Below are 22,529 nucleotides of genomic sequence, written 5' to 3'. Positions count from 1 at the left end.
TATGTTCTACATTCAAGTCAGAGATTGACAGATTTTTGAGTACTAAAGGAATTGAGGGACATGGGGGTAGTGTGGAGATAGATCGACAATGATCTTATTGAATGGTGGAGGGGCTGAATGGCCTACTCCTACTCCTATTTCTTAGTCCTCCTTTGAGATGACTTCATTGTCCCTGAAAAACCAGAATGAGTCAGACTACATGAGAATTAGGACATTACAACATGTACCTTCAGCATTATGTCAGCATTATTTGGGATTGTAAAGTTGCTGCAGTTGTACTTAGTGACTCATTTGGTTGTGACGGTTAAACACCAGCTCAACCGGATTACCATTTTACCGAAAAATGGTCCACAATTTTAAATTAACACTGAACCGACAAATTTATTTTGACATTTCCATCTCTCAGCGTGTTGCCGAAAGAATAATGTGTCTTGATAAACATTACCAGACGGGTTACAATTAATCTGATCTTATATGGTTAATCGCCTTGTGGAGGCAAAGGTAACTGTTTATTTTAGGATTCATACTTCCTCTCAAACATAACATGCCTGCTCACTGATGTAGTCAGTGTTTAGTGTGTGGCCTCCTACGTAATTCTACACTTTTTTGCGATAAGCTTGCAGGCTTCCTGCTTGATTCCCCCCTCTGCTTCAGTGAAAGGAAGAAACTCTACATTACTGTGACGCTGTTGCCTCTACTAAGGGCTGTGTGGCTCACCTGTCCGGATCCACATTTCAAACTGGTCTGCCGGGAGTAACTCTGAATGGCAGGAATCGGTAGGTCTTCCGTTCTCCGGACGGAGTCTTCTGCTTTCTTTTCTAATTTCCTTTTCAAGTTGTACGTTTGTTTTGGTGTGGTGGCACGGTGGCTCTCTAATTCTCAGTAAACACCCAGTACTCAATTCCGAATGCAAAGTGCTGTAACGATTCAGCTGGCTCTCAGTTTCTGTCGACTCAGTGAGCTGTTCGGGGTGTGTGAATGTGCTCACAAGAGAGTGGTTTTTGTATTTGAAAAGCAAAAATGTACAGCTGTCACCATAATGTCGGAGTATATGATCAGGGAGATGTTTATACATTGCCTATACTGGCACCTAATCATCTGATAGACCATGATTAATATATAGATGCACATGAAATCTTTGGTACGTTCTGCTAACCACTGTGATATAGATGCTGATTCCTCAGAGTGAGGGGCTAATGTCTAACGTGTAGGCAAGCTCCAGAAGTCAGTCCGCCGTGATAGGAGATATGGGGTGACTTTTACTCTTTTCTCAAGGAGATGGTCAGGAGGGAGAACAAATTTTCTTATTAAAATAATTCCACGCGAGGCTCAGTGGTTCATAATGACAGTACTTTGCGAATTATGCAATCAGCTACAGCACAGAAGGGGGCTATTCAACCCTTGTATCCCTGCCAGTTCTTTCAGAGAGCAGCCCAATTAATCCCACTCCCCTGGTCTTTCCCGATAGAAATTTTCTTTTCAACTATTTATCCAATTCCCTTTTGAAAACTACCATTGGATCCTCTTCCATTGTCCCTTCAGAAGGTGTATTTTGAATCGTAATGGCTAACAAGGGAAAACACATTCTATTCATCTCCCAGCTAGATATTGCTTCAGTTACCTTAAATCCGTGTTCTTTGCTTACCTACACTCCTAAGAGTTTTAACCTACACTCCTTCCAGTGGAGACAGTTTCTCCCCGTCAACTCTATAAAAACCCCTTCATAATTTAGAACACCGCTGTCTTCTCTTTACTTTCTCAGCCCTACGGAGAACAACCCTGCCAGTGTTTGAATACAAACTGAGAGGACGATTAAACCTCTCTGGCTTTGTCTGGGTGGAGTATTGAAAATGTGCAGCAGGAGTGCTGCCTGATTCCTCATCCATTCTGGATGTGAGTCAGACCGACCCTGTCAACAGATCCTCACCCACCCGACTTCCTTTCCACCCAGCAAACCCATCTATTTGGAGATGCGGTATGGGTTTGGGGAGGTGCTCCCATATTCCGAACATGACCTACCCCTGTTTGGTCTTCAGCCCTCTTCAGGCACTGGGCTTGAAGTGAAGCAGCTTGCAAACCCCCACAGAGCAAGGTCAGTTATATAATTTAAGGGCAGGATGTCCCCGGGTTGTACTGCCATCTTTCTGGCGTTAATAAGGGGTGTAAAAGGATAATTGGGATGGGAGTTGTGTTGCCAGATCCCCTGCATGTCTCTGGGGCAATCGAAATCTTTGGTGTCACTTAGGCCAAAGTGTAGGAGACACCCTGGAGAGAGAATGGAGAGTTCCTCAGTGGAGATATTTCATCATTACAGTGTGGTTAACATCCCCAAAGCAGCAACAGTTGTTACACTATCCAGGTTTGAGCCACCCCGAAGCCACTTCATGCCTTCACCCCCACAATCATGGGCAGCAACCTTGCGGCCAAGGCAAGATTCCCGTTAAATAAATTCAACAAGGATAAGCCCAGTGTCATCATTGATCAACAGCAATGAGAGGAAGTCTGGTTGTCCACCAGGGAGGAGAATTTCAGCCCGTCTTTGCAACCGCCATTGCGGAGCCTTGGTCGGCAAAGACTCACTTTCCATCTGTCCCTCCCTCCAAGGCTGTGTGGGTGAGGATTCACCCGAGTGGCAGGAGATTAAGTACATCCTAGGTGGGGATGATCCCACAGAATGCCCAGCGAGAGAGTGTGCATTGTAGATGTGCCTGCCTAATACCAGGGCTGAAAGGGTTAAATTATGAGAACAGGTCACGTAGACTCAGCGGGCAGGATTTTCCGACCTCGCTCGCCCCAAGTCTGGAAAATCCCACCCAAGGTCGATGGACCTTTGCATGATTCGTGTCCCGCCCGCTACGATTCCAGTGGCGGGCAGGACGGGAAAATTCCTGAATTCTCCTGAATGCAGAAGATTAAGGGGCAATATAAGTTTAAGATGATTAAAGGAATTGGCGGGGTCGATGGAGAAAAATGACTTCCTCTCGCCGGGGTGGGGGGAGGGTTGTGGAATAATGGGGGGGTGGGGAGAGGGGGGGGGCGGAGACCAGAACAAGGGGGCATAACCTTAAAATTAGAGATAGGCGTGACGTCAGGATAAGCACTTCTTTACACATAGGACAGCAGTAACCTGGAGCTCTCTCCCCTCAGAACAACTGAAAAGTTCAGGAGTGGGATTGATAGATTCTTATTGGGGAAGAGTATCAAGGAATATGGAACCAAAGTGGGGATAAATTACAAATTAGCCAAAGACAGAGCAGATTTGAGGGGCTGATTGGCCTCCTCCAGTCCTGTGCATTGGGCTGAAGGTGTTTCCTTATGAGAAAAGTTGAACAGATTGGGTTTATACTCATTGGAGTTTAGAAGAATGAGAGGTAATCTTATTGAAACATGTAAGATTCGGAGGGATTTATGTTCCATTGGTTTGATCGTAGGAAAGAGAATATTGATAGGGTAGATGCTGAGAGGTTGTTTCCCCTTGTGGGAGACTCTAGGACCAGAGAGCATAATCTCAGAGTGAGGGGGTCACCCATTTAAGACAGAGATGAGGAGGAATTTCTTCTCTCAGAGGGGAGTGAATCTGTGGAATTATTTCCCGCAGAGGGCTGTGGAGACTGGGTTGTTCAAGGCTGAGATAGACAGATGTTTAATCAGTAAGGGAATCGAGGGTTATGGGGATAAGGCAGGAAAGTGGAGTTGAGGATTATCACATCAGATCAGCCATGATCTCATTGAATGGCAGAGCAGACTCGATGGGCCGAATGGCCTACTGCTGCTCCCATGTCCTTTGGTCTCAGAAATTGCCTTGACTTTGAATCACCATAGAATCATAGAATCCCTGCAGCCAATACACATCTCTTTAACCTGTGCTTAATGCTCCCTCCACTCACATTGTCTGTATTTTTAAGATCTGGTTGGCTGTAGGGATTCGCATTCTAATCAGTATTCTGTAACTTGATTTTTGTGTCTCTGTGCCCTGTTTGAGAGCAGATTTCCACTCCATCTGATGAAGGAGCAGCGCTCTGAAAGCTAATGGTGTTTGCTACCAAATAAACCTGTTGGACTTTAACCTGGTGTTGTTAAAACTCTTACTGTGTACAGAAGGAGGCCATTTGGCCCATCGAGTCTGCCTACCGAGGCTCTACTCCCATTGCCCCCATTTACCCTGCTAATCCCCTGACATTAGGATCAATTTAGCATGGCCAATCAACCAAACCCGCACAGCTTTGGACTTTGGTGTAAATAATTATTGGTGTTGAGTTTCCCCCAGACAGAATGATCAGAGCAGTGGAGACCTGACCGTGATCTTGTTGAAGACATTTCTCTCCGGGTGTGTGTCATTCTTGGAACAGGGGTGGCTTCAGTGTTTGTCTGCCTATGTTATGGTTGGCCGGCGAACACTCGACATCCAGAGCGGGTGAGAAAAGTGGGTGAATGATCCATTTCCCAGCATCATTTTGATTAGACATGTGCACGATGGCACAGTGGGTTAGCACTGCTGCCTCCCCCGCCAGGGACCCGGGTTCGATTCCCGGCTTGGGTCTGTGTGGAGTCTGCACGTTCTTCCCCGTGTCTGCGTGGGTTTCCTCCGGGTGCTCCGGTTTCCTCCCACAGTCCAAAGATGTGCGGGGTTAGGTGGATTGGCCATGCTAAATATCCCCTTAGTGTCAGAGGGACGAGCTGGGGTAAATGCATGGGGGTTACGGGGATAGAGTGGGATTGTTGTCAATGCAGACTCGATGGGCTGAATGGCCTCCTCGGCACTGTAGGGATTCTATGAATATGCAGGAATTAGCATCCTATTGTGAAGCAACATTTGTTTGGAGCAGGCAATGAGTCAGTCAGTAAAAACACCGCGTGCACGCTTTCATCCAAGATTGCAGGCCAAAAAAAAGCATAAAGAAATGTAAATGATCTCCATTTGGAGACACGGGGAGAGGTTAAACCTCCTGTAATATAATCTCAACGCAGAAAGGGGCATCCAATCAAATTATTTCAAAAGCTTAAAGAGCGAAAAATGAATATTTAATCCTCTGCAAAACGATCTAAGAGTGTTATTTTGTTAATTTTATTTATATTTCGTGTCTCTCCCTCTTCCTCCTCCACTTGCTACGACGATGTGTGAAAAAATGCCAATCCCACCCACATTCTGTCTGCCCTTTGTTTTCCACTTCCTGTCCACCCTCGCTCCAATCGCCATGTGGATACAGAGTCGACCTTTATGTGTGGAAAACGCCTCTCAATGTAAACATGTTACGATCTGAAACACACTGCCTAAAAAGACTGGTGCTTGGGGATTTAATAATAACCTTCACAATGGGACAGGTTAAATACTTGAAGTGGGAAAAGAAAAAATTGCAGGGCTGTGGGAAAAGAGCAGCAGAGTGGGACGAATTAGTGGCTGCAAAGTCCTTCCCTCAAAGGTCAGTAAGACTGGGCACGGGCCAGAGTCGGGGGAGCAGTTCCCCCCGTCCCGGCTTCGAGCAACAGCAAATCAATCTCAGAATCATCCCTTCCAACCACCGGCTGCTATTTTATGACTTCGCTCGGGCGAGGCTCGTAAAATCCCGCTCGAGGCCAACGGAGAATTCTGTTCTGCTAACAGCTAACGTCTCAGATGCTTCCATCACCATCCCTGGATATGCCCCTGTCCCACTGGCATGATCCACCAGAGGGCATAGAGTTGTCCAGCGCAGAACAGACCCTTCGGCCCATCGAGTCTGCACCAACAATCGTTATTACTAGAGGCGCGCTAATCCCATTTTCCTGCACTTGTCATAGAGTCACAGTCATTGAGTCATGGTGGCCAATATATGGCGTACAGTTAGCGTGACTGGGGGAGGGTAGTAGGTCTGAGAGTTCTCAATGTTTAGTCTCAAGGCATCGGGTCGAACATGGGCAAGTAATCCTCCTGCGATTAGCACACACCTCCACCTCTTAGCTGATGAATCAGTATTCCTCCGTGTGAGCAACCATTCGGAAGATGCGTTGAGAGTAACAAGGACACAGGATGTACTCTTTATTGTGTATTTTACTATCCATCACTGAGTGACCCAGTAGTGACCAAGCTCGCTGAGTTCTGAATATCATAGCTGCCAGATCAGGCCTACAGCATTGGCGAGTGTTCCAATAAGAGGGGACAACCAACTAGGCCTTGTTCTCACCAATCTACCTGTGGCAGTACGGGTAGGAGGGATCACCGTACAGTACTGTGGGAGAAACTGACCCATCTTCAAGCTGAGGCATGATTTTTTGTGGCAGAACCACCAATCCAAATGGAATAGTAAGAAGTCTCACAACACCAGGTTAAAGTCCAACAGGTTTGTTTGGAATCACGAGCTTTCGGAGTCTTGCTCCTTCCTCAGGTGAGTCTAAATCTATTCCAAATGGGATAGATTTAGAACAGGGCTAGCAGTTTAAAACTAGGCATCGTTGAGATGCTGTGGACAAGCAGCAGCATAATTCTATTCCACCAGAATGTGTGACCTCATGGCCTCACTCTCCCATTACCATCAAGCCAGGAGACCAAGTTTGGTTCAATGAGGGGGTCCAGGAGAAAATGCCAGGAGCAGCACCAGATATACCTAACAATGAAGTGCCAAGCTGGTGAAACCATAACATGGAATGCCAAACAGCAAAAACAGCAATCGGGATTAAGTTATCCCACAACCATTGCTTTGTATCAAAGCTCTGGGCGGCACGGTGGCACAGTGGTTAACATTGCTGCCTCATGGCGCCAAAGATCTGGGTTCAATTCCCGGCTTGGGTCTGTGTGGAGTCTGCACGTTCTCCCCGTGTCTGCGTGGGTTTCCTCCGGGTGCTCCGGTTTCCTCCCACAGTCTAAAAGACGTGCTGGCTAGGTGGATTGGCCGTGCTAAATTCTCCCTCAGTGTTACCCAAACAGGAGTGCGGCGACTAGGGGGATTTTCGCAGTAACTTCATTGCAGTGTTAATGTAAGCCTACTTGCGACACTAATAAACACTTGCTGACTTACACCATCCATGGAATGTGGGAACAGCTCATGGGAAGAGATGGATTTGTGACCATGATGGCAGCAATGGAGTGTGGAAGACAAGGTTGGAGCATTTACAACCCTCTCACCTATCCCTAGTTGCCCTTGAGCAGGTGGTGTTGAAGCATTAGCGACTGAGTGGCTTGCGAGACTATTTCACAGGTTAATTGAGAGACAGCCACATTGGCATGGCTCTGGAGCCAGATTATACCACACCGTGTAGGGACAGCAGGCTTGCTGGACCAAAGGCAATGGTGAACCAGATACATTTTTACAGCAATCTGCTCATTTCAAGACCATCCTTTCTGAGGTCAGATTTTTATTTCAGATTTATTGAAGCCAAATTTCACCGGCAGTAATTGTAGTGCGGCACGGGGGCACAGTGGTTAGCACTGCTGCCTCACAGCGCCAGGAACCCGGGTTCGATTCCCAGCTTGGGTCCCTGCCTGTGCGGAGTTTGCACGTTCTCCCCGTGTCTGCGTGGGTTTCCTCCGGGTGCTCCGGTTTCCTCCCACACTCCAAAGATGCGCAGGTTAGGTTGATTGGCCATGCCAAATTGCCCCTAATGTCAGGGGGATTAGCGGGGTAAATATGTGGGGTAACGGGGATAGGGCCTGGGTGAGATTGTGGTCGGTGCAGACTCGATGGGCTGAATGGCCTCCTTCTGCACTGTAGGGATTCCATGATTTGAACTCATGTCTCTGGAGCTGTAATGGGACCTCTGCATTACTTGTCCAGTAAACTGTGCTACCGTTCCCAAGTAATCAAAGTCTGCCCTGCCAGTGACTCTGACATCCCACGGATGAGAAAAAGATCTTTCAGAGGTCCAGCACAGACACGATGGGCCAAGTGGCCTCCATAGAATTCCTACAGTGCAGAAAGAGGCTATTCAGCCCATCGAGTCGGCACCGATTCTCTGAAAGAACATCTCACACAGGCCCAGCCCCCTGCCCGGTCCCCATAACCCCACACATTTACCACAGCTGATCCACCTAACCGAAATGATGTGGAGGTGCCGGCGTTGGACTGGGGTAAACACAGTAAGAAGTCTCACAACACCAGGTTAAAGTCCAACAGGTTTATTTGGTAGCAAAAGCCACTAGCTTTTGGAGCGCTGCTCCTTCGTCAGGTGAGTGGGAGTTCTGTTCACAAACAGGGCATATAAAGACACAAACTCAATTTATAGAATAATGTTTGGAATGTGAGTCTTTACAGGTAATCAAGTCTTAAAGGTACAGACAGTGTGAGTGGAGAGAGGGTTAAGCACAGGTTAAAGAGATGTGTATTGTCTCCAGCCAGGACAGTTAGTGAGATTTTGCAAACCCAGGCAAGTCGTGGGGGTTACAGATAGTGTGACATGAACCCAAGATCCCGGCTGAGGCCGTCCTCATGTGTGCGGAACTTGGCTATCAGTCTCTGCTCAGCGACTCTGCGCTGTCATGTGTCGTGAAGGCCGCCTTGGAGAACGCTCACCCGAAGATCAGAGGCCGAATGCCCGTGTCCGCTGAACCGTGACCACCTAACCTACACATTGCTGGACACTAAGGGACAATTTAGCATGGCCAATCCCCCCTAACCTACACATTGCTGGACACTACGGGACAATTTAGCATGGCCAATCCCCCCTAACCTACACATTGCTGGACACTACGGGACAATTTAGCATGGCCAATCCCCCCTAACCTACACATTGCTGGACACTAAGGGACAATTTAGCATGGCCAATCCCCCCTAACCTACACATTGCTGGACACTAAGGGACAATTTAGCATGGCCAATCCCCCCTAACCTACACATTGCTGGACACTACGGGACAATTTAGTGTGGCCAATCCACGTAACCTGCACATCTTTGGCCTTCTACAGGTGCTGGAAGATTCTGTGTGATAGCGAGTTTAACTCTTCCAGCCAGCTAGCGATTAATTTTGCTGTGTGTTCTTCTGAAGAATCCTGCAAGGTTGGATGCATTGTGAGCCAGGTTCCTTGTGCATTTTCGGTTGTCTGGGCGCTCAGTTGTGTAACTGTTGTTTCTGCCTGAAGGGGTATCCCGTCGCAAATAAAGCACCGTGAGGTTATGGAATCCCCATCCCACCCGCACCAAGGGTAGGATTTTGTGGGTTAACTTCTGAGAAGTGGTCAGAATGCCTCAGCAATGATTGTAAGTCCGTCCTGTTTGTATCACGTGGTGTGGTGTTACTCTGCTGCTTGTGTGTGAGAATGCTTTTACAAGTGTAAATGGGAATACATCATTCTGATATCACCAGACACTAGAGTCACATCACGTTGCTCGTAAACTGAGGACCCTCGACTTCGAACTCATAGCAGGAGGTAAGCTAGTGAAATCACAGAATCCTACAGTGCAGAAGAGGCCCTTCAGCCCATCGAGTCTGCACTGATGCATGAAAGGCCCTGACCTGCCCACCTAATCCCACTTGCCAACATTTGGCCCATAGCCTTGAATGTTATGGCGCGCCAAGTACTCATCCAGGTACTTTTTAAAGGATGTGAGGCATCCCGCCTCCACCACCCTCCCAGGCAGCGCATTCCAGACCCTCACCACCCTCTGGGTAAAAAAGCTTTTTCCTCAAATCCCCCCTAAACCTCCCACCTCTCTGAACTTGTGTCCCCTCGTAACTGACCCTTCAACTAAGGGGAACAGCTGCTCCCTATCCACCCTGTCCATGCCCCTCATAATCTTGAACACCTCAATCAGGTCGCCCCCCCTCTGTCCATAGAATTCCTACAGTACAAAAGGAGGCCATTCAGCCCATCGAGACTGTACTGACCACAATCCCACCCAGGCCCTGTCCCCGTAACCCCATACATTTACCCTGCTAATCTCCCTGACGCTAGGGTCAATGTTAGCATGGCCAATGCACCTAACCAGCACGTCTTTCGGACTGTGGGAGGAAACCGGAGCACCCGGAGGAAACCCACGCAGACACGGGGGGAGAATGTGCAACCTCCACACAGACAGTGACCCAAGCTGGGAATCAAACCCAGGTCGCTGGCGCTGTGAGGTAGCGGTGCTAACCACTGTGCCACCGTGCCGCTCCAGAGAAAACAACACAAGCCTATCCAACCTCTCTTTATAATTTAAATGTTCCATCCCAGGCAACATCCTGGTGAATCTCCTCTGCACCCCCTCCATAGAACACAGAACATAGAAAAAATACAGCACAAACAGGCCCTTCGGCCCACAAGTTGCGCCGGTCATGTCCCTACCTACCTAGGCTTATATATAGGCTTACCTATAACCCTCAATCCTATTAAGTTCCAGTGCGATCACATCCTTAATCATTCACCTCAAGGCCAGGAATGAAGGTTTGATGGTGCCTGAGTGAGAATTTGACGTTGCAGATCGAACACCCATTGTAAAAACTGTCTGAACTGAATGGATTTTGATTGAGGTGAAAATTAGGCCATTCTTGGCACAGGTAACTCCGGACTGGCACCCAAACAGAGAGCACAGGGACAGGAGGTGACCATTCAGGTCTCCGAGCCTCATCCACCCATCGTTCAAATGACCCATGCCTCAGGTCTTAACTCAGACTATCCAGCTTAGTTCTGCAACCGTTGATCTTTCAATCTCAGTTTAGAAATTTTCATCTGACCCCCCCAGCCTAGTAAGAAGTCTCACAACACCAGGTTAAAGTCCAACAGGTTTATTTGGTAGCAAATACCATAAGCTTTCGGAGCACTGCTCCTTCGTCAGATGGAGTGGATATCTACTCTCAAACAGGGCACAGACACAGAAATCAAGTTACAGAATACTAATTAGAATGCGAATCTCTAAAGCCAGCCAGGTCTTAAAGGTACAGACAATGTGGGTGGAGGGAGCATTCAACACAGGTTAAAGAGATGTGTATTGTCTCCAGACAGAACAGCTAGTGAGATTCTACAAACCCAGGAGGCAAGCTGGTAATGTGACATACTGATAATGTAACATAAATCCAACATCCCGGTTGAGGCCGTCCTCATGTGTGCGGAACTTGGCTATCAGTTTCTGCTCAGCGACTCTGCGCTGTCGTGTGTCGTGAAGGCTGCCTTGGAGAATGCTTACCTGAAGATCAGAGGCTGAATGCCCGTGACTGCTGAAGTGCTCCCCCACAGGAAGAGAACAGTCTTGCCTGGTGATTGTCGAGCGGTGTTCATTCATCCGTTGTCGTAGCGTCTGCATGGGTTCCCCAATGTACCATGCCTCGGGACATCCTTTCCTGCAGCGTATCAGGTAGACAACGTTGGCCGAGTTGCAAGAGTAGGTACCGTGTACCTGGTAGATGGTGTTCTCACGTGAGATGATGGCATCCATGTCGATGATCCGGCACGTCTTGCAGAGGTTGCTGTGGCAGGGTTGTGTGGTATCGTGGTCACTGTTCTCCTGAAGGCTGGGTAGTTTGCTGCGGACAATGGTCTGTTTGAGGTTGCGTGGTTGTTTGAAGGCAAGAAGTGGGGGTGTGGGGATGGCCCTTGGCGAGATGTTCGTCTTCATCAATGACATGTTGAAGGCTCCGGAGGAGATGCCATAACTTCTCCGCTCCGGGGAAGTACTGGACGACGAAGGGTACTCTGTCCACCATGTCCCGTGTTTGTCTTCTGAGGAGGTCGGTGCGGTTTTTCGCTGTGGCGCATCGGAACTGTTGATCAATGAGTCTAGCGCCATATCCTGTTCTTATGAGGACATCTTTCAGCGTCTGGATGTGTCTGTTGCGATCCTCCTCATCTGAGCAGATCCTGTGTATACGGAGGGCTTGTCCGTAGGGGATGGCTTCGTTAACGTGTTTAGGGTGGAAGCTGGAGAAGTGGAGCATCATGAGGTTATCCGTGGGCTTGCGGTACAGTGAGGTGCTGAGGTGACCGTCCTTAATGGAGATGCGTGTGTCCAAGAATGCAACCGATTCCGGAGAGTAGTCCATGGTGAGTCTGATGGTGGGATGGAACTTGTTGATGTCATCATAGAGTTGTTTCAGTGATTGCTCACCATGACTCCAAAGGAAGAAAATGTCATCGATGTATCCAGCCTCAGCAGCTTTTTGGGGTAGACAGTTCCGAATTTCCACAACCCTGTGTGCTTTCCAACAACACTGGCCTGGCTCTAATGTTAAGTAAGAAGTCTCACAACACCAGGTTAAAGTCCAACAGGTTTATTTGGTAGCACGAGCTTTCAGAGTGTCACTCCTTCAGAGCAGCGCTCCAAAAGCTTGTGCTACCAAATAAACCTGTTGGACTTTAACCTGGTGTTGTGAGACATCTTACTGTGCTTACCCCAGTCCAACGCCGGCATCTCCACATCTAATTTTAAGGTAATTCTCCGCTGTGTTGGCATCCCTCACCAGGGAAATAGTTCCATAGAATCATAGAGTCCTTCCAGTGCAGAAGGAGGCCATTCGGCCCATCGAGCCTGCACTGACAACAATCCCACCCAGGCCCCATAACCCCGCGAATTCTAGCCTGCTAATCCCCCTGACAGTAAGGGGCAATTTAGCATGGCCAAGCACATCTTTGGACTGCGGGAGGAAAACGGAGCACACGGAGGAAACCCACAGGGGAGAACCTGTTCCTCATGGTGGGGGAGCCCAGAACCAGGGGCCACAGTCTGAGGATTCGGGTTAGACCATTTAGGACAGAGGTGGAGAGAAATTTCTTCACCCAGAGAGTGGTGAGCCCGTGGAATTCATTAGCGCAGGAAGTAGTTTTTCTTTTTTTTAAACTAGAGCATTCAACTTCCATAGAATCATAGAATCCCTCCAGTGCAGAAGAGGCCATTCAGCCCATCGAATCTGCCCCGACTGTTTGATAGAGTATTTTACCCAGGCTCCCCGTCCTATCCCTCATACCTTTCCATGGCTAATCTATCGAACCTAAGGGGCAATTTAGCACGGCCAATCCACCTAACCCGCACATCTTTGGACTGTGAGAGGAAACCGGAGCACCCGGAGGAAACCCACGCAGACACGGGGAGAACGTGCAGACTCCACACAGACAGTGACCCGAGCATCGAACCCGGGTCCCTGGCGCTGTGAGGCAGCAGTGCTAACCACTGTGCCACCGTGGTTTCTTCATAGAAATCATAGAAACCCTACAGTACAGAAAGAGGCCATTCGGCCCATTGAGTCTGCACCGACCACAATCCCACCCAGGCCCTATCCCCACATCCCTACATATTTTACCCACTAATCCCTCTAACCTATGCATCTCAGGACACTAAGGGGCAATTTTTAGCATGGCCAATCAACCTAACCTGCACATCTTTGGACTGTGGGAGGAAACCGGAGCACCCGGAGGAAACCCACGCAGACACGGGGAGAATGTGCAAACTCCACACAGACAGTGACCCGAGCCGGGAATCGAACCTGGGTCCCTGGAGCTGTGAGGCAGCAGTGCTAACCACTGCGCCACCGTGCCGGCCAGTTTTGCTTATCCCTATCAAATCATTTAACCATCTTCAACATCTCGATTCAATCACCCCCTTAACCACCCATATTCAAGAGATTACAAACAGCAAATCTACCCTCGTACATAAAGGATCGTTATCATTATAATCATTTTGCCTTCTGTAATCCTTGTGTAAGCACATTAGTTGATGTACTCACTCAGTCTATTGTAACATTATCGTTTAGCTCTTGTATAAACTCAGAATGGACTTTTGCCAGGTTAGTTATTTGGTTGGTTCTTTTACCGTACTGATTGTAAAGGTAGTTGCTGTTTATCCGGCATTAGTGCAGAACCATACAGGGCTGAATGATATGCGGCAAAAATAGGCCTGCCGCACGCCCACACCAACATATTAGGCGCAGTGGCATCAGGTCATGTTCCTCATGTAATTGTGCCAGAAGGTGATAATTTGGTAGGTGGGCAGGCCGAGACTCCAGCCGGCATTCTGCCCTCCTCATTCAAATGGAATTTAATTACTTTGTTAAGCTTGTTAAAGTGGCAATTGACTGGAATAATCCAGGCTGGGAGCAGTAACACATTGAGGTGAATCACGCAAGGTAGGGATTTCACACTTTCGCACTGGAGGATTTTTTTAAGGTCGGGTTAGAAGTCACTGGGGTTCTTAGTTTAACCTCAGCAGTCAGGTTTCCCTGGGGGCTGCCATCGATTGGTATTGGGAAATTGCGGCTGGAATTCTCCGATCTCGTACGCCCCGCTGTCGCTGCCAGCGGGGAATCTGGCGCTCTACCGACAGATCTCCATTCAGTGCAGCGGGACTGGTGTCTCCGTAATGCCGGCGGGTGCAGTTCACCCTGTGCCACAAGGGCTGATTGGTCCACCCCTGCTTTACCGTGAGGTTAGCACTCGCAGCTCCAGGGACCCGGGTTCAATTCCAGCCTCGGGTCACCGTCTGTGTGGAATTTGCATGTTCTATCCCTCCTTTAGTGTCCCAGCATCCACCGCGCTCTGGGTTGAGAATTCCATGATGTGGAGATGCCGGCGTTGGACTGGGGTGAACACGGTAAGAGTTTTAACAACACCAGGTTAAAGTTCCAACAGGTTTATTTGGTAGCAAATGCCATTAGCTTTTGGAGCACTGCTCCTTCGTCAGATGGAGTGGAAATCTGCTCTCAAACAGGGCACAGAGACACAAAATCAAGTTACAGAATACTGATTAGAATGCGGATCTCTACAGCCAGCCAGATCTTAAAGGTACAGACAATGTGGGTGGAGGGAGCATTAAGCACAGGTTAGAGAGATGTGTATTGTCTCCAGACAGGACAGCCAGTGAGATTCTGCAAGTCCAGGAGGCAAGCTGTGGGGGTTACCGATAGTGTGACATAAAGCCAACAACCCGGTTTAGGCCGTCCTCATGTGTGCGGAATTTGGCTATCAAACTTGACAGCGCAGAGTCGCTGAGCAGAAACTGATAGCCAAGTTCCGCACACATGAGGACGGCCTAAACCGGGATGTTGGATTTATGTCACATTATCAGTAACCCCCACAGCTTGACTACTGGACTTGCAGAATCTCACTGGCTGTCCTGTCTGGAGAAAATACACATCTCTTTAACCTGTGCTTAATGCTCCCTCCACTCACATTGTCTGTATCTTTAAGACCTGGTTGGCTGTAGAGATTCGCATTCTAATCAGTATTCTGTAACTTGATTTTGTGTCTCTGCCCTGTTTGAGAGCAGATTTCCACTCCATCTGACGAAGGAGCAGCGCTCCGAAAGCTAATGGCATTTGCTACCAAATAAACCTGTTGGACTTTAACCTGGTGTTGTTAAAACTCTTATTGAGAATTCCACACATTCACCATCCTTTGAGTGAAGTCATTCCTCCTCATTTCTGTTTTAATCTGCTCCCCATTTGCCTAAAACATTGGCCTCTCATTCTAGAATGTCCAACAAGGGGAAACATCTGCTCTGTGCCTACCCTGTCCATCCCCTTTAACATCTTATATACCACAATCAGATCTCCTCTCATTCTCCTAAACTCCAGAGAATGTAGGCCTAATCTACTCAATCTTTCTTCATAAATCAAATCCTTCAACCCTGGAATCAATCTAGTGAACCTTCGCTGAACCTCCTCTAATGTCCTTCCTAAAGTAAGGGACCAAAACAATGTGCAATACTCCAGTTGCGGTCTCACCCTATACAGTTGTGACATCACTTCCCTGCTTTTATATTCTATTCCATTAACAATGAATGCAAAAATTCCGTTTGCCTTCCTTATGACCTGCTGAACCTGCAGACTAATGTTCTGTGATTCACGTACGCGGACACCCAGATCCCTCTGCACCAAAGCAATTAGAAGTTTCTTCCCGTTTAGATATTAGAGTCATAGAGTGATAGAGGTATACAGCACGGAAACAGGCCCTTCGGCCCAACTTGTCCATGCCGCCCTTTTCTTTTTAAACCCCTAAGCTAGTCCCAATTGCCCGCGCTTGGCCCATATCCCTCTATACCCATCGTACCCATGTAACTGTCTAAATGCTTTTTAAAAGACAAAATTGTACCCGCCCCTACTACTACCTCTGGTAGCTTGTTCCAGACACTCACCACCCTCTGTGTGAAAAAATTGCCCCTCTGGACACTTCTGCATCTCTCCCCACTCACCTTAGACCTACGCCCTCTAGTTTTAGACTCCCCTACCTTTGGGAAAAAATATTGACTATCTAGCTGATCTATGACCCATAAGTGTGCCCACTTTGTCCACTAAGTTGCCTTTTAATTCTTGCGACTAAAATGGATAACCTCACACTTATCCACGTTAAACTCCATCGACCAAATTTTGTCCCACTCACCTAACCTGTCCATATCCATTTGTAAATTTCTTATTTTCTCATTGCAACTTGCTTTCCCGTCCATTTTAGTGTCATCTATTAAGTTGGCTGTTGTACATTCTATCCCTGTGTCCAAGACATTAATATAGGTTGTAAATAGTTGAGGACCGAGGACTGAACCCTGTGGCACATCGCTAGTTGCCACAAGAATAAGACCCCATGACACCACTTGTAACAAGCTCACAGGTCTCCTACCAGGAACCGTCCTGACCTTTGAGTGATTAAACTTCCCATGCACTATTCATGTGAGCATGCTCTGTCACCTTCGCTCCAGCCTTCACCTCTTCGGTATTCCAGATCCGGATGAAGCCTCTTGTAGTCTCGCCAGCCCCAGGCCTGCCTCCAATGGAGCGGCCCCATTCCCGGGAAGACAGTGACAGAACCTCCTCCTCCTCCTCTGGTCCATGGGGATAGCCAGATTGGGCACGCCACCTCCAGTCCTGTTACTGTCCCGGGCCTTCTGCAATGAGGTATCACACTGCGATGATGATCATTCTCAGGGAATATAATCTCAACATGTGTCCAAGCTCTGTGACAAATGCACGATGTTTGCCAGAATTAAATACTACCTCCCTTCTACAGGTCGAAAGCCAAACCGGACTCTCCCTCCCCTGCCATCTTCACCACCCGCACTCTCTTCGAATCACAATGACACTTCCACAGATGCAGTGTGATCATATCATAGAATCTCCAACAGTGCAGAAGGAGGCCATTCAGCCCATCGGGACTGCACCGACCACAATCCCACCCAGGCCCTATCCCTGTAACCCCATATATTTACCCTGCCAATCCCCCTGACACTAAGGCATCATAGAATAGAATCCCTACAGTGCAGAAGGAGGCCATTCAGCCCATCGGATCTGCACCGACCACAATCCCACCCAGGCCCTAGCTCATAACCCCATGCATTTACCCTAGCTAGTCCCCCGACACTAATTGGCAATTTAGCACGGCCAATCAACCTATCCCACATGTCTTTCGGACTGTGGGAGGAAACTGGAGCACCCGGAGGAAACCCACGCAGGCACGGGTAGAATGTGCAAACTCCACACAGACAGTGACCCAAGCCAGGAATCGAACCTGGGTCCCTGGCGCTGTGAGGCAGCAGTGCTAACCACTGTGCCACCGTGCCACCCTCGGGCGGGGGGAGGCTATGGCCTAGTGGTATTATCGCGAGACCATTAATCCAGAAACTCAGCTAAATGTTCTGGGAACCCGGGTTCAAATCCCGCCACGGCAGATGATGAAATTTGAATTCAATAAAAAATATCTGGAATTAAGAATCTACTGATGACCCATGAAACCATTGTCGATTGGTGGAAAAACCCTTCTGGACCATTAATGTCCTTTAGGAAAGGAAATCTGCCATCCTGATCTGGTCTGGCCTCCATGTGACTCCAGACCCACAGCAATGTGGTTGACTCTTAACTGCCCTCTAAACAAGGGCAACTGGAGATGGGCAATAAATGCCAGGCAGCGATGCCCATGCCCCACGAATGAATAAGAGAAAGCTTTCTCGGATCTCAGGAGGGTCGACTTACCAAGCCTTCCTTGTCTCTTCCCTGTACAATAATACACAGCATGAGGACTTACCTCCCCTTGCAAGTCTCAGAACTCAGAGAAACATAAAGAACAGGAGCAGGAGGAGGCCATTCGGCCCTTCGAGCCTGTTCTGCCATTCATTACGATCATGGCTGCTCAAACAACTCAATAATCCGATCCCGCCTGCCCCCCCCCCCTGCCCACCCCCTCCCCCCGCCCCCCGCCCCCACCATCCCCTCTCCCCCCCCCATCATTTAACTTCTTCCTGCATTTTTGATGCACCGCACCTCCACTGCCACCTCCAACCAGGCAGGCCGAGTGACTGAGAGGGGATGTACCCTTCGCGTCAGCTGGCATCACGACCTCACGCTTTGTGGGCAACGCCTGGAGGTGGGGACGGGGGCGAGGGGGGGGGCACGGGGTGGGGGGGTGGGGGGTGGGGACTTTCATCATCGAAACACGGGGCAGTCCAGGACCTTCTTCTCTGCCTCTCCCCTCGCTCCCCTCACTTGGCCCTCGATGGAGAAGAACATTCTGGAACCAAGCAGCCGCTTAATATTCAGCTCCGAGCGTTATGTAAATGATCAGGATTCATGCCATGTGTTTTCATTGGCAGAAAACGCTTTAATCTGAGCTGAATGTGACACATTTTTCCGAATATTGGTGCTTACCTCAGACAATGCCGGAGGATCTTGCTGAGAAACAGCAAGGCTTTGACCGTCAGTGATTCGCTGGGTCAGCTGGTACTGTCCAAGGGCCCAGGTGCCCTTTCACATGAGCGGCTGTGACCTTTGACCGGGTCATGACCTTCCATTCTGGCCACGGGACATTCCATCTCTGATTGAGCGGGGGAATGATAATCCAGCAATGGCGGGGGTGAAATCCACCCCCCCCCCCTCCCCCCCCCCCCTCGCCTCCCCCCCCCGCAGCCATTAATTGGTTTATCGCTGATTTATACAGCGTTCCGCAATGGCAGGGCCGGGAGTCGGCACTGCATCCACTTCCGGCTGCCGAGTCCCGCTCGCCAAAATACACCCGTGTTATTCAGTCCGCAGAGTTGGTCTTTCAGGCCAATGACCTTCGATCAGAGTTCAGGGGATTTTGACCAGAAACAATGGACGGGAGTCTCCGGCCTCCCAGCCGCGTGTGTCCCGCCGGCGGGAGGTTGCGCGTCGTTCGCCGGCAGCCAGATTCTCCAGTCCCGTCGCTGTCAATGGGAATTCCCATTAACGTCACCTCACGCCGGGGGGCAAACCCGCGGGTGGGGGTGCGCTGCCGGCAGAGAATCCGGCGAGAACGGCCAGGGAATCCCGGCCGTTAGCTCTGCTTCTCTCTCCACGGGTGCTGCCCAGACCCGCTGAGTATTTCCAGCAGTTTCTGCTTCTATTTCAGAATTTCAGTGTCCACAGAACCTTCCCTCGGTATGGATGTTCTACCACTCGGTTCTTGCATCACTCATTTGTAATGAATGTGAAACCATCACAATAACGCTGCCTTTGGTAGTCTTCATATGCTAATTGCCTTCATCGGACGGGGCATCGAGTACAAAAGTTATGTTACACTTATATAAACGTTGGTTAGGCCACATTTGGAATACGTTTTGATTTGATTTGATTTATTATTGTCACATGTATTAACATACATAGAATCCCTACAGTACAGAAAGAGGCCATTTGGCCCATCGGGTCTGCACCCACCACAATCCCACCCAGGCCCTACCACCATATCCCTACATATTTACCCGCTAATCCCTCTAACCTACGCATCTCAGGACACTAAGGGGCAATTTTTAGCGTGGCCAATCAACCTAACCTGCACATCTTTGGACTGTGGGAGGAAACCGGTGCACCCAGAGGAAACCCACGCAGACACGAGGAGAATGTGCAAACTCTACACAGACAGTGACCCAAGCCGGGAATCGAACCCAGGTCTCTGGAGCTGTGAAGCAGCAGTGCTAACCACTGTGCTACCGTGCCGCCCCAGTGAAAAGTATTGTTTCTTGCGAGCTATACAGACAAAGCATACCATTCATAGAGAAGGAAAGGAGAGGTTGCAGAATGTAGTGTTACAGTCATAGCTAGGGTATAGAGAAAGATCAACTTAATGCGAGGTAAGTCCATTCAAAAGTCTGACAGCAGCAGGGAAGAAGCTGTTCTTGAATCGGTTAGTACGTGACCTCAGACTTTTGTATCTTTTTTCCGAAGGAAGAAGGTGGAAGAGAGAATGTCCAGAGTGTGTGGGGTCCTTGATTATGCTGGCTGCTTTTCCGAGGCAGCGGGAAGTGTAGACAGAGTCAATGGATGGAAGGCTGGTTTGCGTGATGGATTGGGCTACATTCACGACCTTTTGTAGTTCCTTGCAGTCTTGGGCAGAGCAGGAGCCATACCAAGCTGTGATACAACCAGAAAGAATGCTTTCTATGGCGCATCTGTAAAAGTTGGTGAGAGTCGTAGCTGACATGTCAAATTTCCTGTGTACTGTATACTGTGTCCAATTCTGGTCGCCACGCTACCAGAAGGATGTGGAGGCTTTGGAGAGAGTGCAGAAAAGCTTTACCAGGATGTTCCCTGGTATGGAGGGTATTAGCTATGAAGCGGGATTGAATAAACTGGGATTGTTCTCCCTGGAAAGACAGAGACTGAGGAGCGACCTGATAGAAGTTTATAAAATTATGAGGGGTATGGATAGGGTGAACAGTTAGAAGCTTTTTCCCAGGGCAGAAATGACAATTACAAGGGGGCACAAGTTCAAGATAAGGGGGGAAAGGTTCAGTGGAGATGTGCGGGGGGAGTTTTTTATATAGAGGGTGGTGGGGGCCTGGAATGCGCTGCCAAGTGAGGTGGTTGAGGCAGAAACGTTAGCGACATTTAAGACTTTTCTGGATTGACACATGAACAGATAGGGAATAGAGGGGTATAAGCGGTTGGTCTGGATAGGACAACATGATCGGCACAGACTTGGAGGGCCGAAGGGCCTGTTCCTGTGCTGTACTGTTCTTTGTTCTTTATTCTTTTATTGCAACACTGGCAGAAATCTGACCAGAATTTTTCTTTGAGTGTCTTGCTTGCTGAGTGGCTCATTCAAGGTGTTTGTGAATAATTGGTTACCTTGGGTGGCACAATGGTTAACACAGCTGCCTCACATCTACAGCGACCCGGGTTCGATTCCGGCCTTCGGTGACTGTGGAGTCTGCACCTTCTCCCTGTGTCTGCGTGGGTTTCCTCCGGGTGCTCCGCTTTCCTCCCACAGTCTGAAAGATGTGCGGGTTAGGTGGGTTGGCCATGGGAAATGTGTGGGGTTACGGAGATAGGGCCTGGGTACGATACTCTGTCAGAGTCAGAGCAGACTCAGTGGGTTATATGCCCTCTTCTGCACTGTTGGAATTCATAGAATCGTAAAGCCCTTCAGTACAGAAGGAGGCCCTTCAGCCCATCGAGTCTGGACCGACAACAATCCCACAGGCCCTATCTCCATAACCCCATGCATTTACCCGAGCTAGTGCTCCGACACAAAGGGGCAATTTAGCATGGTCAATCCACCTGACCCGCACATCTTTGGACTGTGGGAGGAAACCGGAGCACCCGGAGGAAACCCACACAGACACGGGGAGAATGTGCAGACTCCACACAGGCAGTGACCCAAGCCGGGAATCGAACCCGGGTCCCTGGCGCTGTGAGGCAGCAGTGCTAACCACTGTGCCACCCATTCTATGATTCTGATCAGTTACTCAGATGTTACTGTTACAAGTCCGGTCGGATATTTCAAGGTGTTCTATGAAGCTCGCCCAACCTGTAATGTTTTATGTTGAATTTGGCGAGGATGAGCGTGAGAGGTTTGACTCCGGGTGTGATTCAACTGACCCACGAGGAGCTTTTATCAAAAACAAAGCTTCATTAAGAATATTGTTGACATGTATAGTTAGACACTCAGCAAGAACTTTTAACAATTACAAACAAGAAACACTGCAAACACGATAATGTATAACTCTTAAGGAAATATCTCTCATGTGTTCCAACCAAAGCCAACATCCAATACACAAACCCCTCCAAATAAACACAATACAGCATAGGGTAATGCCCACTTGTTACAGGAATCCCGCCTCCTGGGTTCAATGCTGAAAATCCCTTGTGAAGAAACTCAGAAGAGGTTGTAGTCGAATCTGTTTCCCAAAACACAGCTTCTTGAAGGCAGGATGGCAATAAGCCCCTCCTTCAGCGAACTGAGAATAGTTTCAGAACCAAACAAAGAGAAGAAAAGGGAGAGAGAAAGAGAGCTTCTGAGCTCGCTGTTAAACTGCTCCCAACACACTCCCCAAAACCAAACTGAAAGCCCAAAGGAAAAACCCCCCACCTGACTGACACAGCTTAGCTCCACCCCCAATGACATCACTGAAGCTGTAAGCGGTATGATTTTTAAAAAACTCTCTTAAAGGTACACTCACACGACATTACCGATACTGTTTTACTAATAGGGAAAAATAAACCTTTCGCAAATGCCCATAGAATCCCTACAGTACAGAAGGAGGCCATTCGACCCATCTAGCCTGTACTGACCACAATCCCACCCAGGCCCCATTCCTGTAGCCCCACGTATTTGCCCTGCTAATCCTCCTGATACTAGGGTCAATTTAGCATGGCCAATCAACCTAACCTGCACATCTTTGGACTGTGGGAGGAAACCGGAGCACCCAGAGGAA

The 22,529-nt window shown here is 48.8% G+C and overlaps 1 protein-coding gene across 1 annotated transcript in view; it reads left to right on the top strand.

Annotated features, from left to right (window-relative positions):
- The first annotated feature begins 676 nt into the window (after nt 1-676).
- LOC144485766 (ankyrin repeat and fibronectin type-III domain-containing protein 1-like) overlaps nt 677-22,529 on the top strand; it is a 173,779-nt gene continuing 151,926 nt past the window's right edge. The window contains exon 1 of the mRNA XM_078203853.1: nt 677-776. The gene's annotated coding sequence lies outside the window, so the exon portion shown is untranslated. The remainder of the gene's footprint in view (nt 777-22,529) is intronic.

The sequence above is a fragment of the Mustelus asterias genome, unplaced genomic scaffold (genome assembly GCF_964213995.1).
Source record: "Mustelus asterias unplaced genomic scaffold, sMusAst1.hap1.1 HAP1_SCAFFOLD_218, whole genome shotgun sequence".
Taxonomy (NCBI): Eukaryota; Metazoa; Chordata; class Chondrichthyes; order Carcharhiniformes; family Triakidae; genus Mustelus; species Mustelus asterias.
The sequence above is the reverse complement of the archived record's forward strand: the minus strand, read 5'-3'. Positions and strand labels throughout refer to the sequence as shown.